Below are 20,416 nucleotides of genomic sequence, written 5' to 3' on the forward strand. Positions count from 1 at the left end.
TAAGAACAACTCAGACTTTACCAGGTCAAATTATAATATCAAAAATCAAAAGTAACTTTTGTTTAAAGAATGCGAATTTCTTTGGGAAGAAAAGAGAATGAGAAAATATTAACAATAAAACTCTAACATGTATTTTTGTCATAACTTAAATATTTCATGAAGTATCAATATGCTTTATCCTGCATGGCAAAAAATGTGCGGAGAAACACTTTCCAAACATGTTTCAGTAAACTTGGTTAGTATCATTTTTATGACTTTAGAGAAACATAATTTCTGGGGAGTTCTGAAATTAAAAAAAAATCTCTGAGGCTATTTGAGATTAATTGCTTTGGAATTTTCAAATATAAATGCTTTGATCATCAGCTTAAATGAATTGAAGATAAAGGATAATAAGTTGTCTTATCCATCCCTAAGGTCTTATGTCTAGAGCTTACTGACTTGAAAGAGTAGGAAATGTGAGGAATAAACAATTTAGATAAAAATAATTCTGTAAAATAGATACACGTTTATTAATGAAACCTTAAGGATGTTGTTAAGTGAAAAAAATAATAGCCAGTTCTCAAAATACCACCTGTTTGCTAGACCCCGGATACCCCAAACATACATACTTTCAAAACGTGTAAATGCCCACCATCTGGACCTGCAGCAGTCCATGTGACTTGCTCAAGGTCACACATACCTCCTGTTATTAACCATCTAACTCAAAAGTAGGTCCTTCAGGCTTTTGTGATATTTTTATTCCATGCTTCCACATTCACATAAAATGTAAAACAATAGCCTCAAAGGGAGGAATACTTCCTCTGGTGGTATTCTGTTCATTCTTGTTGTAGTTTTGGTTTCACATCATCCTGGGGAAGAAAATGACACACCAAGGAGTTATCTCCCAGTGTTCTTCTACGAGCTAAGCCTTCACTTATCACTCCCACCCCACTTCTATTGTGTGGAGATGTTTCTATATCTTCCCATTCCTCATGGGGAGGGACATTAGGGATACTGGAGCGGGAACCACATGACCACACTTTAAACCCAAACCTGAACCAGCAGCCCCAGCTATTTATCATGGCGGAACCTCAGTGGCAGGGCTCCCTTTGCATCCTCCAACAGTGCAGATTTGTCTCTCCTCTCTGATGCCAGATGTGGTGTGATAAGCTGCTATCCACCTATCCAGACTGGAGCGGTTGGCTACCCAGAAGACCCACCAGGATCGGTTCTCTTCCCCACCTTACCTTTTTAAAAAATATACTTTTTATTTATTTTTAAAAAATACTTAGATTATATAAAATGTTACATTAAAAAATATAGGGGATTCCCATGTGCTTCACTCCCCACACTTCCCATTTTTCCCACATTAACAACCTCTTTCATTAGTGTGTTATATGCATTGCAATTGATGAACACATTTTGGAGCATTGCCACTCACCATGGATTATAGTTTACGTTGTAGTTTACACTCTCCCATTCTATTCTGTAGGTTACGGCAGGATATATTATGTCCTGTATCTGTCATTGAAATGTCATTCAGGACAATTCCAAGTCCTGAAAATGATCCCATATTACACCTCTTTTTCCCTTTTCCTGCCTTCAGCAACTCAGGTGACCACTGTCTCCACATCAATGATAAAATTTCTTCCATTGCTTGCAGCACAATTGGTCTATTGCAGAATATCAGTAAGTCCACTCTAGTCCGTATTTTATTCCATAATCCTGAGGATTCTGGGATGGTGATATTCACTCCACCTCTAATTGAGTGGGGACTTCAATCCCATATGGCTGATGGATTGGACTCTTGAAATTGCAACTTAGCCCAGTGTTGTAGGGTGCCTAAGAGTTACCTCCTGAGAGCCTAAATGTTACTCAACTGTGGCCACTCTCCAAGCCAAATTCAGCATATAAATGCATTACCTTCTCCCCAGTGTGGGACATGACTCCAGAGGATGAGCTTCTCTGGCCCCAAAGGATTACTAACAAGAATCAGCTGGTGAGCAACTGGAAAAAGACCTGAATAAAAGGGGAAATGGTAAAGACAAATGAGTTTATATGGCTAAGAAACTTCAAAATGTGTTGGGAGATCGTCAGAGAGGTAACACTTATGCACATCTCAGCAGGATTTCATAGACAGCCAAAGTAGATACTACCAAAAATAGTGGGGCTCCTGAGGGTTCTGGAGATACCCAGTTTCTATAGTCATGGAAGATAGCTCCATTGTTTGCTGCCTTGCCAGTGGGCCCTGCTGTAAAGCTTTTGCTCCCAAGAGTAACAGAGTTGGACTCAGGTGTGACGTCTCTACACACACCTCTTTTGTCCCTTTTATTGAACCTATAGTTGGCACTGGAGTTGGTACATGTATGTCCAAGAGACTTGGATCTCTGGCCTGTCCATGTGCCAGCTGGGCCCTGAGCCTCATCAGAGTTGCAACTCCTACTCTCCAGTTCGTTGGGCTCACCCAGGACAACTAACAAGGAGGTTAGGATGGATACCAAGGAACTGAGAGAGTCTACAACTGCAAGCAAGAGAGTCTTCCCTGCCCTTTTGGATTATCTGTGCTCTGTGAGTAATAAAGTGGTCATCTGCTGAGTGTTTCTGTTGTACCTGAGCCTATATTCCCAGGTTGCACCATATAGCATTTGTTCCACCAAAGGACACTAAGTATATTATGGACAGGCAGCAGCTGAATGGAGGCCCACTGGAATATTACTGGCATTAGTCCTGCAATACCTGAAAAATGAATACTGTCCTGCATTCTGTACAACAATTAAGTGTCCTGCCAGGAATGAGTGAAGGAAAAACTACTTTATAATGATGTTGTTATCTAACTCTGATGATGTTATCTAACTCTGTTGTGCACATAAATAAAAACACCACCATATGTAGCATTTAAAAACTGGACTTTAGAGTCAAAGTACTGTGGTTAAAATTCTGGATCCCATTAGCTGTGTGACCTTGAGCAAGTTACTTACCTTCTGTGTGCTTTGGTTTCCCCATCTGTAAAATGGCGATAACACAGTTCAGGCTGTTGCGATGGGTAAATGTAAAGAACTTACCATAGTGCTTGACAGAAAATATGAACTCTCTAGTCCTTATATTTCTGAAATTTATTTTTAAAATAGGAAGTAAAACATGCATCAGAGGAAGACTGTATTTTCTCTTCAAACTTTATTAAACCTTGTTTACCATTTCTCCAAACCCACATCTGCAATGGTAAAATGATTTGCGGTATGGTATTTAAATCACCAAAAATACACACTTGTATCTGTTTGATTAGGGCACCTAGTATCCCCTGCTGAACACAGGGCAGTACCCTGTAGTCCTGCCACTCCCCGGAATCTATGAACGTCAAGTAAAGTGCCTTGTAGGTAACAATGGATGTGAAGTAAAGTTTTTTACTTGGAAATAAATAGCAAAAGGATTCTGCAAGGAGAAAGGCTCAAATTCTATCTAGAGAAATACAAGAGCAAGAGGAAATGAGCGGCTTTAGAGTTTATATTACTCTAAGAGGAAAGCACTAGTGTGGGGCTGCTCCACAGGAATTTGAAATTTCTACCTGTGACAAGGGTGTGTGCGGGTTTTCTTATCTGGTTCTTTTCAGGTGGGGACTTGAACATTTCACTCTCTTACAGCAAAACTGGAGACTTTTTATTACGGTATCTTTCTGTGTTGGCATCATTCATAGGGATTCTATGTAGTATTGCAAGCATGTCACTATGTCAATATGACTTTTAATGTAGTTATGTGTCATAAGTCAACACTACTAATTTTGCTTTAATATCTCCCTTAAATTACATTTGTGTCATTATCTTTGTTCATGTTACTTAATTTCATTTTAAGACACGAAATGTTGTTATAAAACATTTGTTCTTTAAAAACATCATTGGATTACAGGTTTGAGAATTTTTTATGTAAACCATGGACCGTTCTTAGAATTTTACTTAGAAAAATGGGTAAAAAAGGTAAAAAAAATTTAAGGGCTGTTCATGAAATGATATTTTTCCAAGAATAAAATGTATTATTCTTCTATAGAGGAGATTTATTTTCTTAAAATTTTATACATACTTATGTTTCCTTATATCCAGATGGTTTTTTGGACAAGATGCTATATCCTGCATCATTCAAGGAAAGACCTTGATTGAACAATCTATGCTGCAAATTAAAAAGAGAAAAAAAAGAAAAATCAGTATATGCCAGATGGCTTCCATAAACCCAGCTGGTGATCCATGAGTTTGGAGGCCTTAGGCAGGATTAACTGCCTTAAATTTTTTAATTAATTGCTTTAAAGAATTGATTTACAACCACTGAGAACTGCTCTGTAGCAACCAAGAAGTCATTTCACAAATAACTACAGAAAATACAAACTTGGAATCAACAAACCGTGAAACTCGATTGAGGGAAAAGCACTGTTAAAGAAATTCTATTTACTCAAGAATGTAGAGGAATAGAGTTAAATGGTCTCCATAGGGGAAGAAAAAGTCCGTGTAATGGAGTTCTCAACAAAAACACGCCAAAGTTCTGATTCTGTATCTTTATTCTGAATTTGTATGTAAACAACTTCATTTAGATTGGGTAATGAGCAAGGATAACGTTTTTTAAGCTTTCATTTTTATACTTATCTGAGCGGGGACCTCTAATAGCGTACAATGCACTATTCATATTTGAGTATATCACTTTAAGGTTGGCACCTTGTCAGTATCAGTCTTAAAGAAAGGCAATATTGTTAGTTTTCATTGACCCCATTGTTCACATTTCTGTTCAGTTTTGTCTATTCTGGAAAGGGAAATTATTTCTGAGCCTTAGGGTACTGTTCACCAGCTGGCATACACAGAGTGTGGAGATTCTGTTGGTTGGCTTTGAGTTATTTGTCAGTTTTTAAAAAATAGTGTGTCTGTTCATAAAAAGACTTGGCTATTTCATGGCACCTTGTTATTTTAAATAATATGATGCTTATTCCTTGGAAACACCCTGTCCTTACTGCTAATTTCTATCCTTCATAATGACACTAGTGATTCAACAAAGAGATGAGGCCTCCATATAGCAATATAAGATAGAACAATAAAAGAGATGAATTCATAAATATAATTCAATTTTTTTCAAATCTATGCCCCCGGATTTTAAAAATTATTAGATCCAATTTTTGCACTCAATCAGCTTCCTAATTATCCCTTGATTTATTCATCTACCTGCAGATAGCTCTTAACCACCCAATTCTTTAGAAAATTTTACAAAGCATATGGTAAATGAGGGTTTAGGTATAAAATGGCATCTGATAGCAGTCCCTGAATGGAACTTCCCTCAAATTACTGCTAAAGTATCCTAGAAGAGGAAAACAAAGGAAAAAATAAAAATTTAAGAAATCACAAACTTTAACCAAAGATTACTTAGAATTTCTAATAAATAATGGAGCAGAATTATGAAATAGAATTATTATTATCTGTGACTACGCTATCAAGATAGAAATAGGATAACTATTATCGTACCTAAGTCCAAATATTTTGCAAACAAAATTGAGCAAATATTCCCCTTTTCTGGTGAATATGAATGGTGTTTCTTCTTAAGTAAAGATTTAGCCCTTCTTCTTTTGTTCTGTCTTCTAGATTTTATTAAGGTACCCAATAATAGAGTTATTCCACTTCATACAAGCCATATCAAAGTCCTACCTCCTTACACCCTCCCCCAGGTACTTACTCTAAACTCAAATCCTATAATAGCTCCTTTCTAATAATCTCTTATGAATATACTCTATTGCATATTTCCCATGGTGTACGAACTAGTTGCATCCACATTTATTAACAAAATGCTAACAATGTTGTTCAATGAAAACAAAGCAAAAGAGTATCTGGTAACCTGTCTGCTAAGCCTCTAAATGTCCCAGAACGTTGAAACTTAGGAAACTACCACTTAGGTATGACAATATTGGCTTTTAAGTCATTGGATTTATGCCATTTACTCAAGGTCACACTTACCTCCTACTAAATTTTCTGTTCTATAAATAGATCTTTTGCCTTCATTATATAAGCAGTCAAATTGCAATATTTTTTATCCCTCACTTCTATTTTACATAAAGTAAAAAGCAACAGTCTCAGGGGAACTAGTACTTCCACCATTGAACATTTTATAAATTCTTGGATGTGTTTTTGGTTTTACAAAGTAGGTAGGGAGAGGAGTAGTGATTAGGGTCATAGTTCTGCGTGTCATACATTCCCCCTGGCTGCAAGGAATCTATAAATTCCATTTGCTTGATGTATTCCAGATGTTCTTTTGCTGGAGTTCATTCACAGAGGTGCAAATTAACTAAAGTCCAGCCAGGACACTTGCTGCCCTAGACTGAGACCCTACATTTAGCAACAGAGAGCATGTTCAAGACCCCTGGAGTCTCTACGTGTTCACGGAACCACCCTGTCTATAGCTGGGAGGGAGGTTCAGGGAGGTTCTGACGTGTCCTGAAGGTCTTTTGCCATTGGGTTAATTTTGTTTTATTTTCTATGTGATGATTGTCCTCTGACCTAGTTCTGGAAACAAGAGGTGGCATCACTTTGTGATTCTCTTGGGGTCTTCTCAAGCGAAAACTATGCCTCCTTCAGGCTAAGCATCTGCTATATTTATGTTTTCTCATTAACACATTAACATTTGTGCATATTTACCAAACTGGCACATTTCACTGGTGACAATTTAGCACTGCAGTGGCCACGTTGAGGGTAATTTTGATATGAACAGCAATTTACATGTGAAAGATGCTTTAAAACAAAAAAAGGAAAGAAACCCTCAAGATAAGATTCTGTATTATCTACCAAAGGGAAAGAGATCATTGATTTACTGTAGGAGATATCTCCCTTATTTGTTTCCATACTTCAGGGATTAATGAATTTATCATAAAACTTAATAAAATTCCCAAGAGATTGGTTTATTATTTAAAATATCTGTAATGACTCTCATTTATGGGTATATATGCCCAAATTAATTTTCTTTAAAACTTGGAAACTTTCACCCCTTGACTTGGAAATTGAAAATAATATGTCTTTTACAGTAATAATTTCTTTGAAAAGTTGATCATCACTCACTTGTGTTTTCTTTTACTTCTATGTTTATATTTTTTTCTGCTCAATGAACCTTAAGGAGTAACTAATCAGAAAAACAACAAAAACACAAACAAAACCTCATCATTATGTGAGCCTTAGGGATATCTAGTTCATATGAGCATTCATAATTTCTAAATAAAAGAAAAAAAAACATGTTAAATGATTTGTGCTTCCTTTGTGTATAATGAAACTTGTATTCACAAAAGTAGCCTTTACTAGTTTCATTAAAGAAGAAAAGCTTTGGTAACACATTAAAAAGTAGTTGTGTTTTTAAAATTTTTAGCATGAATTAGGGTCTTTGAAATTTAGTTTACCATATAAAAGTAATGTCAGCACAATATTTTGGCTTATGTAAAGCCAGAGTTAAATCCTTACAATGCCACAAAAACCAGGAATATAACGTGTCAGATAAAAGTATAATTTCCAGATTTTTAACTAACTTTAAAACTTAAGCAAATGATTTTTGTTAAATAATTAATTTTTAGATGCCTGTATAATTTATAAGGAAGACACTGATACAAAACATGAGCACTAAGCATAATTTTAATTTATTCTTATTTCTTATACTAGATAAAATATGCAAATAAATTTCCATATTATACATGTATATACATATTATTCATATATGTTTATTTTTGTCATTTCAGATGGGCTAAAATAGTATTAAATTAATCATCACAGGGAGCAAAACCTAAACTGTCTTCTAGTTTTCTCTTATGTCTAGAGAAAAAGTTGAGTATTTGGTTAAAGATGATAACATAAATCATTTATTTTACTATGCATATAAATTAGTTAGAAAAATATATATGAAACACAAGAAAATAGGTATAATTTTTCTAGTATATTTCTTAAGAAAGTGATTGTAGCTTATCAAAATTGCAAATTTAGATGAGTTTCTATGGAGACTGAGTGATAATAGGAGAGCATAGAACAAAATTACCGAAAATTGGCTTAGGAACAGTACATCTCCTTCCATTATCCAACAGCACAGCCAAGAAATCCACTTATCTAAGAGATAGCCAGCTAATAAATGGATTTAATTCCATATCCCTTTTGGGTGGTGAATGGATAGATCTGTACTTATTCCAATGTGAGCTCTTTTCTCATTCAAAGAATATTTTTATACAGATAGAAAATGGCCTATCACCCTGTAGAGACATCCTGAGAAAAATCCATTTTCAGATCAACTGTAAGGAAAGTTTAGAAAACTCTATGTCATCCTCAATAGAATGTAAGAAAACTTAGATTTTATAGATGGAAGAGATAGGAAAAATAACATGAAGAGGTGGGGTTAGGGAAAGGGCTGAATAAGCCCAACACAGGGATTTTTAGGTCAGTGAAACTAGTTCCATACGATACTGTAACAGTGGATACTTGACATAATGCATTGGTCAAAACCTATAGAATTGCAAATTAAAAAGAGTGAGCCCCAACACAAACCATGGACTTTAGTTACTAATAAATGTATGAATATTTGTTCACCAGTTTTGACAAATGTACCACACTAATGCAATATATTATTAATAGGGGAAACTGTGTGTGTTTAGGGGTATATATGTGAACTCTAATTTCTGTGCAAATTTTCTGTTAACCTAAAACATTTAAGTAACCTAATACATTACTTAGAAATAACGTGAAGAAAAAGAAATTCAGGTCAAATTATCATGTAATCATCTGGGACATAACTATAATATGGAAAAACTAGAAGGAAATTGAAAATATTTTGGATCTAAAATCAATTTTAAACCAGAATTATATTGTGGTTGTTGTCCAGTCTGGTAATAGTATAGTGAGACTAATATTTGCTCAGCCTTATGGTAGATGTGTAGATTGATACTACTTTCCTGGAAAGAACTTTGGAATATTACCGAATATAAAATGCATACATTCCATATAAGAGAGTAAAACAGAATTAAGGGTAATAAAAATAGACATGTTCTGACCCAATATCCTAGAAGTGCATTATTGGTTTGAGATTGTTTTTTTTTTTTTTTTAAAGCTTTAGGAGGCTAGTGTTAGCTGAAGATGTTTTTTAAAAAGGCAAACAGGTATCTGGAAAAAGCCATAGCAGAAAATTATATTCTCAGCAAAACACATTCCTTGACGCATCAGATTTGGATGCTGGGTCTACTAATTTTGCATTTTCTGTTAAGTCAAATACCACTTCTCTCTGCCTCACTCTGTATTAGATGTTTTCTAATGTTCTGCTGAGCTTCAAAAGGTTATTTATTTTTTAAGTTTATAAAGCTCAATGCCACAAAGTTGATTACTTTAGAAGGAAAGATTCTATTTGCCTGTATGCTTTCTTTAAATTTTAAATTATTTTTCTCCAATGTGTAAACAAAACATACTTCTAATTGCTTCCATTACATTTATATTTACATATGATGGTGTACTTTCAATATTTTAATCTTATTGTATATAATTCTCCTGGTACATTAACAATTAAAATTTGGTCTAGGTTTAAATATATTTAATTAAGAAGACTCGTTTATATGTCTTCTCTGTGTATAATTGAAAATATTAAAAAGAAACTTTTTTAGTTGATGATAATTAGAACCATAACAAAGCAAGTTCAATCATACTAGTTTTGTTTGCATAATTATGGTATTTTGGTAATTATGAAAATTACGCTACATAAAGAATATAATATACTCAGTTAAGATGACCGAAACTTTTTGGGTGTCAATCTTGGAGACTTATGAGTGTTTTACCACATTCTACCCTTAGATCTTGATATTGTTACGTCAAAAATATTTCTGAATAAAATATGCTGAGTTTTGACTTAAAAGAGGAAATTTTTGTTCAAATTACACAAACACAGTTTTCACTGAAGCAGTGCAATACAAATGGACATTGGAAATATACTTAAAAAATATTTCTTATTGGTCAAAATAAAACAGGAGGGAAAAAGGCAACAAGCATAATTGAATGCAAAGAGTATTGTTTAAATTATTTTACACAAAGAGAGGATCTGCCTAGAATACCTGCATTTAATTGTTAGAATACTTAACAATAGATTATCTTTCTCTGAAAAATCTTATTCTCCAACTTTTTTTTTTTTCTAAATCAATTTTGCAAACTGATGGCCTGAAGATGGTAATTTTGTTTAGCAGGCTAAAAGAGCTTTAAACAAATTGGAATTGGTTGTTTTAGTGGCATTTAAATGATGCAGTGGGGGGGGGGGGTTGGGGAATGGGTTATAAGGGAAAAAAGAAAGAAAGAAAAAAAATGATGAAAGTGGAAAAAAAAATAAAACATTAATCTCAGTGTGAAAAAAAAAAAGAGGAAGAGGAAGTCTGAATCTTTGCAGATGTCGGCAGCCATCTTGCTCCAACATGTGGCAAGAGACTTTGGTGAGGGAAGTAACAAGGCTTTATGGCCTTGTGTCTGTAAGCTCCTACCCCAAATAAATACCCTTTATAAATGACAAAAAATAAATAGATAGATAGATAAATAAATATTAGAAGTTTTATTTGAATATTATGATATGATGTTTCCTAGAAAAATGAGAAAACAAACCTAAATCAAGCTTATATTTCCTGCAAGAAAAGTATGATCTACACTGAGTTGTCACTACCCCTTAAATATGTTATTGGCTCTCTTTTGGCCACAATTCTAGCTGGTCTACTTTTTAGGTTAATAGCTCTATACTGGCCTCTGTAGATATTTAAGTTTGGTACACCTCTTCCAAGATAACTACTATTAGGACTATTATAAGTCCCAGACACTACACGCTAAGTTCTGTGGTTGCCTAATAGCACTTTACTTTAAAAGATCATTGACTCCATATTATTTTTTTGTAGTGTTTGGAGTTAGTGAAATAAATAAATAAATAAATGTATAGATAAGCAGATGAATTTATATACTAACATAGGTAGAAAATCTTAAATTAACAGAAAACCACATATATCTGCATCATGCATGGCTACAATAAAATAATGAGATCTTTTCCATAATAAGATATTAACATGAGAAAATCAATGTTTTTAGCTAAGATACGCTGAAGTTTTAAATGTTTATATATTTTTTAAAAAGACAGATATATTGCTCAATAACAATTTAATTCTTTTAAGTTATCCTATCATTACTCATTGTTAACTGTAAATTGCTTTATAATGAAGGGACTTTATTGTGCCATTCTAAATGCTTATTTTTTAATGCAATTCAAAAGAATTAAGAATTTTCTCATAATATTACTTATTTTAGATGTTAATTTTTTTCTCAGTTGTGTCCATTATTACCGATTTCTTGTATTCTCCATTGTTTGATGGAAATTGATTTTTCTTTTTCCCTGGTCCATTCAGTCTTGCTATAAACCCAATTTAAGTTTGTGTTTGTTATTTTTAGAACTTGTTTACTCTTTTATTTCCCTGATTTAAACAGCAAAAATGTCCTCTTCCCTTTACCCTAAATTGTATAACATCATATGACAAAAACTTTATCAATTGTTTTCTTTTTATGCATCCCAACTGACACATTTCTCTTGTTTTGAAGTTTTGGTTTTTATACTAGAGGGTAAAACTAATGAACAAGATTGACTACTAATAGCAAAATTATTCTTTATAAAAGAAATTAACTACAAGTAAATATACAATTTATTTACGAGGATTCAAGCATTATCTATTATTATAGTTTTAAGTCCCTCATTCTGCTTTCCTATTCGTATCCTGGGAAATTGGTTGTAGTTTTCAACCAATAAATGGAACTATAAAGCATTTTCTTAATTGAAAGCTTTTTTTGAAAACTAAGGTATTTCTATTACATTTCCATTAATAATATCCAAAATTTCATGGTTAATAGTATAAAACATAACAAAGGTTCCAGATACTTTATTGTTTGCTTCCCCATTCTTACAAACACACAGCTTACCTACTATGATACAAATTTTCTGCTGCAGCTTTTCTCCAATCACCCTGTATGCATTCCAGGAATGGGAGTGGGAAGCAAGAATGGGAAGGGGCATGGCAGGTTTTCTCACTAAGATAGCTTCATAGAAGCTGGGCACATTGCATCACCTTACACTCAAGGGCCGGAACCTAGTGTCATGGCTACCTACCTGCAAGCTGAAGGAGTTCTGTGATGATGCTTCACTAGGTGATACCAAAAGTCCTTAAAATTTCTCTATGGCCACTTCAATAGTCCAGATTACTTTGCAAGATCAATTTTTTTTTTAAAACTCCCTGTGTATTCTGGAAAGAGGAAGAAATTGCCAGACTGGTTATTTGTAACATCCATTCATTGTGTCTTGTGATACTTTCTTCCTCAATTGAATAGTTCTCTAAATAAGCTGTATCTTTATAAATTTTTTCTGCCAATGTATGGGTTACTTGAGGTCTTTTAGTATCACCTACCTTCTTCAAAGGCTTTCTTAATACCAAAGAAGATATTTTTCCATAAAATGTGTTGAATATAATAGCCAAAATGTCCACAGTATTTTAGCAAATGAAGTTGGGGAAAGACACTTTTTGAAAAAGTAGCCAAGATGTGGCTCTACACTCTCTCTCTTACACTTGTGTGCCATGTAAATGTTTTTGCCATAACCACAAGGAAATAAATCATAGTAAGTTGTCATTTCGGATGTTAAATTTCAGGTGAAAATGTCTGTGTATTTATATAATGAATATGTAATACAAATAGTGATTGCTCAGGCAGCAAGCAATAGCAGAAGCAGTAGTTTACATGGACAAAGTGAGCCAAAAAGGTTATGGAGGCATGAGTGTAGATAACTTTCTTTAAGAGATTATATGCATTTTTAATGTTAGACAACCAATTAGAGCAAAGGAATATGAAAATTACTTTAAAAAATGACCTTAAGCTAAGGGCAACCATAGAAAAATAAAACAAATTATAAAATCTTGGAAGAAAAGAAAATATGATCAATACAAGGGAAAATTGGAAAGGAAAAAAATTAAAAGAGTATTTGACATAAATGGAAAATGTAAAACAAGATGTCTGAAATAATACAATTTATAAATAATTATAAATTATTAAAATAACTGAAGTGATATAAATGAAATTAGGGGATAAAGACAGATTTAAGCATCTACAATCCAACTTCTTCTGCTAGTTGCAACTAAAAGTGCTGGCCACGAAATATAAATGAATTTTTGGAAGACATTGACAGTTACATAAAATAAGGTAAAATGGCTAAGGACCTGAGCTGAGGACTTTAGAGAAGAGGCACGATGGCCCATTCCCTGGGTTTTGTATTTGCATCCTGTATATCAATCCTTGGTGCAAGGCAGCTTGCAACCCAGAACCACCTGTTTACATAGATTATAAAAGAAAGGAAAGCACCCGCATGAGCCCGTTACATCCCACCGTAGGACCAGGAATATAGAGCTCTTTCTGGAGGTACATTTTAAACAGTTTTATCAAGATAGCTTTGTACATAATAAATTGGACTCATTTCAGTCATATTTAGTCAATTTACAAAGTGTTGCAACGGTCAATATAAATCAGTTTCAGAACATTTTCATTACCCCAATAAGATCCCATTTTGCCCATTTAGAGTTAATCTCTCTTTCCCACCACCAGTCCCAGGGAACCAATATTCTACTTACTATCTCTATGAATTGACCATTTCTGGTCATTTCACATAAATGGAGTCATACAATATGTTGCCTCCTATAGCATATCTAATAAATCTTTGCCTAACTAAAGATCTCCAAGATTTTCTCCTGTATTTTTTATTGTTTTAGTTCTTGAATAAAAGCCTACCATAAATTTTGAGTTAATTTCTTTGTCTAATATGAGATAAGGTTGTAAGTCCTTTTATTTTCCATGTGGTTATCAAACTTTTCCAGTATCATTTACAGATTACCTTTTCCCCAATGAATACTTCATCATATTTGTTGAAAATCAATTGATTCTAAATGCAAAGGATTTATATCTGAACTGTCAGTTCTGTTCTGTTGATTGATGTGCTTATTCTTATGCCAGAATCACATGATCCTTTAGAATGTAGTTTTATAGGCAGTTTTTAGATCTAGAAGTGACAATGCTCCAAAATCTTTCTTTTTCAAAATTGTTTTGTCTATTCTAGGTATTTTACATTATTATCAGTTTTAGGTCCATCTTGTTAAATTCTGCAAAAAAGCCTACTCTAATTTTCTTAAATTATTTTGAAACTCTAGATAAATTTGGGGAGAACTGTCACCTTAAAAAGATGGGACCTTCCAAACCATGTATATGGACTATTGTACCATTTATTTAAATCATTTTAAATTCCTTCAGCAAAGTTTAATAATTTTCACATACATGTCTTGTACTTCTTTTATTAAACTATACTATTTTACTCTTTTTGATGCTAATGTGATTGGAATTGTATTCATAATTTCATTGTTGGATTGCTTAAACAGTGAGAAGAAATAAATTTTTAAATTTATCTTTATATTCTGTAACCTTTCTGTCCTGGACAGATCACTGTGGATTAAATTCGACCTACTATGGCCTCTAAATGAAGAGTTCCCATCTCCCTCTACATTGTGATGGCTGCTGCAGATTGTTCCCCTACCCTCTCAATGGGGTAGTGTTACCAATGATATCATGGAGTAGAATACTGTTAGCTATTTTTGAGGAGCACTAAGGAAATTCCAAAAAAGAGTCAGTGACCCTACCCCTGAAAAAAGAACTTTTTAGGGGTAAATTTGTCCATAACTTGTTCAACTGCCGCTTGCTTTCTTCATTTTTTGTTAATTAAAAAAAAATGAGACTGTGGGACATACCCTGTAGCATAGACTCATCCATCACTAGCAAAAGTTAGCAAAAAAATGATGACCCTCCACATTCCCACTGGGATCTGCCACCAAAGAGACTGTGGAATGGAGTGCTGTCAACTGGCCTTTCCCTGTTCTTGGCAAATGCCAGCACAGATGCATTGCCTCTCTTCTTTCACACCAGTAGAGCTGCTTCAGACTCAGCATGGTGGAATTCTGTCTACTATCCACAACCTATATTCAGCAAGAACAGTGGATGTGCTGTTCTTTCCCTCCCAACTGGAATTTGGGAGCATAGTCATAAAGAGGAAAGAGTAGTACAGATTTCCCATCAGAAATTATGGAGGTCAGATAGTAGTGGCACAGAATGTTTAATGTGCTGAACATACACACCTGTCAACAGAATTTGAAGGTGAGGTAAGACAATCTTAGATGAAGGAAAAATGAAATAATTTTGATGCCAGCAGACCTCTTCCAATAGAATTGCAAAAGTAAGCCTTTTAAAGAGAAAGGAAATGACAACAGGATAGAAAATAACAAGTGAATCAGTAAAGAAAAGACGGGAGAAAGGGTAAAAATCTATGCGAATCTGACAGGCTATTCTGAGTTTTTAAAATTATTTTTTCTTTGAAAACAAGAATTATATCATTGTTAAAGTTTCAAATGTTTATATGAATGGAATTTACTTGTTTGTTCACTTTACATTATTTGCTTACTTTAAAATCCCTCAGTTTGAACATTTCTCCATATTTGTTATTTTCATAAAGAAAAATGTTAAAAAATAAAGTTAGGTGGATAAAACTCCATGATGGAATAAAGTCACTGGGCATGGCTAGGTCATCTTCAAAAAGAAGAGTAAAATAGAAATAACTTGGGATGAATTATCTTAAGAGATATATTTTTTACATAATTTGAGTAGCATTCTTGAGAAACGGACAAATAGAAGGAACACAGAACCAATATAGATTTAGAGACAAACACAGGTTTTTCGTACACAGGAGTATTTAGGAAGTCAATATTCAATAAGTTGCAACCTGGACTGTGTAGCATTGATGTTAGGATGCCATATCACTATACATAGGGAAATAAAACTTGATTTCTACCAAATGATTCATTCCAAAAATTATTATAGGTAGATGAATAGTTGAAGGTCATATGTCATTATTTAGTCAAATTATTTACCCATTATCCATGTCCCAGAATATGGGAAGACATTAACTGATGAGTATGATATTGAGTGGAGTGGAGCAGGTAGACTGATTACATAGCCTCTCCTTTTCCAGTCACTGAGCTCAACCTCTTCTTACAAATCACTGACCTACTTATGGATTGAACAAGCTCTACTGTTGCAATAGAAAATTTGAAAAAACATTTTTATTTTAAAAAGGAATTTTTATACAAATTAAATCAGAATCCACCCATTTCTTTGCTGTTGTTATAAATAGTGCAAGCATTGATTACATAAATAAGAAGTGAATTGCATTTTGTATTTTTAAAATATTTCCTCATTTAGTCACTTTTCTCTCTTGGTTTTATATTTTATTAGAGAATTTGTGATTTACAACATATCTGGCATTGCATTTGGTGATTTTGTTTTGTTTTGTTCTGTAAGTTGATTTTATTTATTATTGAGTACATTATGATCATGGGTGCATTATTTTTAAAAATCATTACATAATATAAAGATATGTAATAAATTTTGTTTAATCAATATTTTATTGTTATTTTCAAATGATTTGAATATCTTTGCAGTTAAATCTTTTAGTAATCAAGAATCATTTCCATAGGTTACATTACTTTAACAGTAGAATTCTTAAATAAATATATACCCTAGTCGTAGTTAATATTAGTTAATGTTAAGACAAAATGTATCTTATTGTTGAAGAATATATGTGATTTTAAAGTAACGGTGGGCATTGAGCAACAGGATTCTAAACCTATGTATTGGATAATTCTGATAAGACTATCTGTAGAATTAAATTCTTCTGAGTCATTTTACTGCACTAGAGCAACAAGGGTCACAAATAAGTTTGCCATTACAATGAAAGCTACTTATTAATACCTGTTACATGGTTTAGTGATCCATGTTATCCTGTCCCATTGTGTACCATCTACTGATAAAAGCCTATAGGTGTATCAATGACCTCCTTCGTCATTGCAGCACATCCATTGCATTTGGTGAATACAACTTGGAGCACTGCTACACTGCATGGATTATAGTTTACATTGTAGTTTATATTCTCCCCCAGTCCATTCAGTGGGTTATGGCAGGATATATAATGTCCAGCATCTGTCCCTGCAATATCATTCAGGATTACTCAAATCCCGAAAGTGCCCCACATCACATCTCTTTTTCCCTCTCCCTGCCCTCGCAACTACTGTGGCCACTTTCTCCACATCAATGCTACCGTTTCTTCCATTAGTAATCACAATAGTTCTATAGTAGAATACCAGTAAGTCCACTCTAATTCATATTTTATTCCTCCCTCCTGTGAACCCTGGAATGGTGATGTCCACTCCATCTCTTTGTTGAGAGGGGACTTAGATTCCACATGGATGGTGGATGCTATTCTCCTGCTTGCAGTTGTAGGCAATCTCGGTTCCCTGGTGTGATGGTTGACCATCTTTACCTCCCTGTTAACTGACCTGGGTAAGTCCAACGAACCAGAGAGTAGGAGCTGCAACTCTGATGAGGCTCAGGGCCCAGCTGGCATGTGGCCAATCCAGAGATGCAAGTGTCCGGGGTATACATCAACCCCAGTGCCAACCACAGGCTCAGTAAAAGTGACAGAAGAGGCATGTGCAGAAAGGTCACATCTGAGTCCAACTCCATCACACTCAGGAACACAAATTCTGAAGTGAGGCCCACTGACAAGTCACTGGACTCCAGAGCCAACTGCCATGAGTGTAGAACTTGTGTGTCTCTGTAGCTCTCAGGAGCACCAGGGTTGTGTCTACTTTGGCTGTCTCTGGGATCCTGATGAGACGTGGGTGTAAGTGCAACCACTCTGATGACCTCCTGACTTTTTTGAAGATTCTTAATCATATAAACTCATTTGGCTTTACCATTTCTCCCTTTTTGTTCAAGAAGGAGTGTGGGGGAGTGGGGGGTATGTGGGAACCTTTTATATTTTTTAATGTAACATTTTTTGTGATCTATGTATCTTCAAAATAATACAATAAAAAATATTCATTAAAAAATGTAGCAATGGGACCCCAAAAATGGAAAAGACATAACCATATACTACTGCCACTTGATAATATGCTGATTAGGTGGTGAATAAGTTTTTAAAAATTACATTCAGTGAAAAGTAACTGGCAGCAAGTTATTTATTTATTGGATGATAATTGAAAAGTAATTAAATTAATTAAATACTTGTTTAATGAAAAATGTTTAAAAACTGTATGAAAATCTAGACAAAGGGCATATATATGCAGCCAAATGGTAGCTTAGCAGAGGAAATGTGTGATCTGGAAGAGTTCTTAACAAGGTGTTTGATCTCAAAGGTGAATTTCAAGAGAACAAAAAAATTAGTAGGCTAAGGATAGTTAAATGCAATGCATAATACTGGATGAGATCTAAGAATGGAGAGAAAAAGGTTCAAAGGGACACTTTGGGGACATTAAAAATGGGTATATAGATGTAAGCCTTATACAAAGTTTGGTTTCTTTAACTTAATAACTGCATTTAAGGTGAAAATTTAAGTGTATATCCTTGTTCATGGGAAATATACATAGAATACTTTGTGTTCAAGGAGTATAATGTGTACAACCTGCTCTCAAATTTTCAGAAGATAGGTAGGTAGGTGGATAGATAGATAGATAGATAGATAGATAGATAGATAGATAGATAGATAGATAGATAGATAGATAGAATAATATAGTAAATGTGAAAGAATGTTAAATTCATGGATCTGGGCATTTGACAAAGGTGTGGTATGTTGGATTTCTCTGTATTTACAAGACAATTATTTTTACATTTGTCTTGTTAAGTTTGAAATTATTTAGAAATAAAAGATAAGAAAATAGTAGGCTATTGCTCTGAAAATGAGTGTTTTGAAAATGAAGACTATTTGTAGACTCTCGCCTACTTAACAGACATTTTTGAGTTAGTTGAACAAGTCTTTGCAAGGTCATGTAGAGAAAATGTTTTGATTTCAAGTGCCAAGATTCTTGGATTTAAAAGAAAATTAAGTCTTTGGGAAAATATTGTAAAATAAAATACTTAAGTGTTCCCACTTTTGTTTCAGTTTGAAAGTGAGGAAGGATATCAGAAAGTAATTTTATTAAAAACCATTGAAATTCAGGTAAGACAACTGAACTGCATTTTCCCTCACATTATACGCTTGCACATGAATGGGTAAGAGCCCATTCTGTGAATTTTTTGCTCCGCCTAAACTTAACATGGAAAGAAGAGGAAGAACTTTGTGAATGAAGACTGATTGTGTGATACAAGTGATCTTCCTTAGATTTGGCCCAGATTCTATAAAAGAAGTATAGACTGTCATTAACAAGAAGCAATGAGGATGTTGATACAGTTTTCAACTTCTTGCATGTATAAGCAAGTATTTATTTAAAAAAGAATCAAGAGCAAAGATTCAATCATCTCATTTTAGTTAATATGAACTTCCTGTGTGCTTTTTTCACATTCCACCAGAGTTAGGTATTTGTGCACCAAAAAAAAAAACAAGCATAAAAAAGAAAACAAACAAGATAAATAAAAGCCTACACACATTAAAGTGGTAAATTTCATTCCTGATTTTTAGTTTCAAAAATTTTTCTGTATATATAAGCCAATACAAAGATTAGGAAGCTATAGATGTATATAATAAAATTTTAACTGCTATATTTTAACTTTATCATGTTACTCACCAAGAAAAGGTTTTACATCAAAATGTTGCATGAAATTGTTTAGTAGGATATATTTTATTAATATTTTGTTTAAAGGATCATTTATTAGAAGATTTATTTTCAAACATTTTCAATAAATTTTCATATTTTAAATGCTCTTCATTATAATCCATTTGCCTCCTATACATTAATTCTATTAATCTTACCTTTAGAAAATTAAATCCCATTTGGCTTATGGCTGTTATTTTTAAGAAAATATTTGCCTGGTGTTTTTAAAATTTATGAGAACAAAAGACATTAATTTCAAGAAAGATAAGCCATATGCAACTACTTGATTTTTGCTTTGTTTTGTGTTATGAAGAATGCTTGGTTAAAGGTCGATTTTTGTTTTAAATAGGAAAAATGAATCAGAACTCTTTACATACAGTATTCCATATACCACATCTGATTACCTTAATAGCATCTTGTATAATACAAATTTGTGATGAGAATTTTAAGTTATTTTGTTTAGGCAAAAAATAAAGAACTTAAAAAAAGGAAATTTTCTGTATTTGTAGTATTGAACTGAATTAGAGTTAATATCTGTCCCTATCTCCTTCCCGCCAAGTATTGGCAGCCGGTGCTGCCCCTCCTTCTCCCCTTCTCCGTTTTCCGCCTAGCTGTTATCTAGACAGCCCACACTTTCCCCTTCTCCTCCCTTGCTCTTAACCCCTTAGCCAGCTTACTGTCCAGTAACCGCCTACTGTCCAGTAACCGCCTACTGTCCAGTAACCGTCT

Source organism: Dasypus novemcinctus, chromosome 1 (genome assembly GCF_030445035.2).
Source record: "Dasypus novemcinctus isolate mDasNov1 chromosome 1, mDasNov1.1.hap2, whole genome shotgun sequence".
Lineage (NCBI taxonomy): Eukaryota > Metazoa > Chordata > Mammalia > Cingulata > Dasypodidae > Dasypus > Dasypus novemcinctus.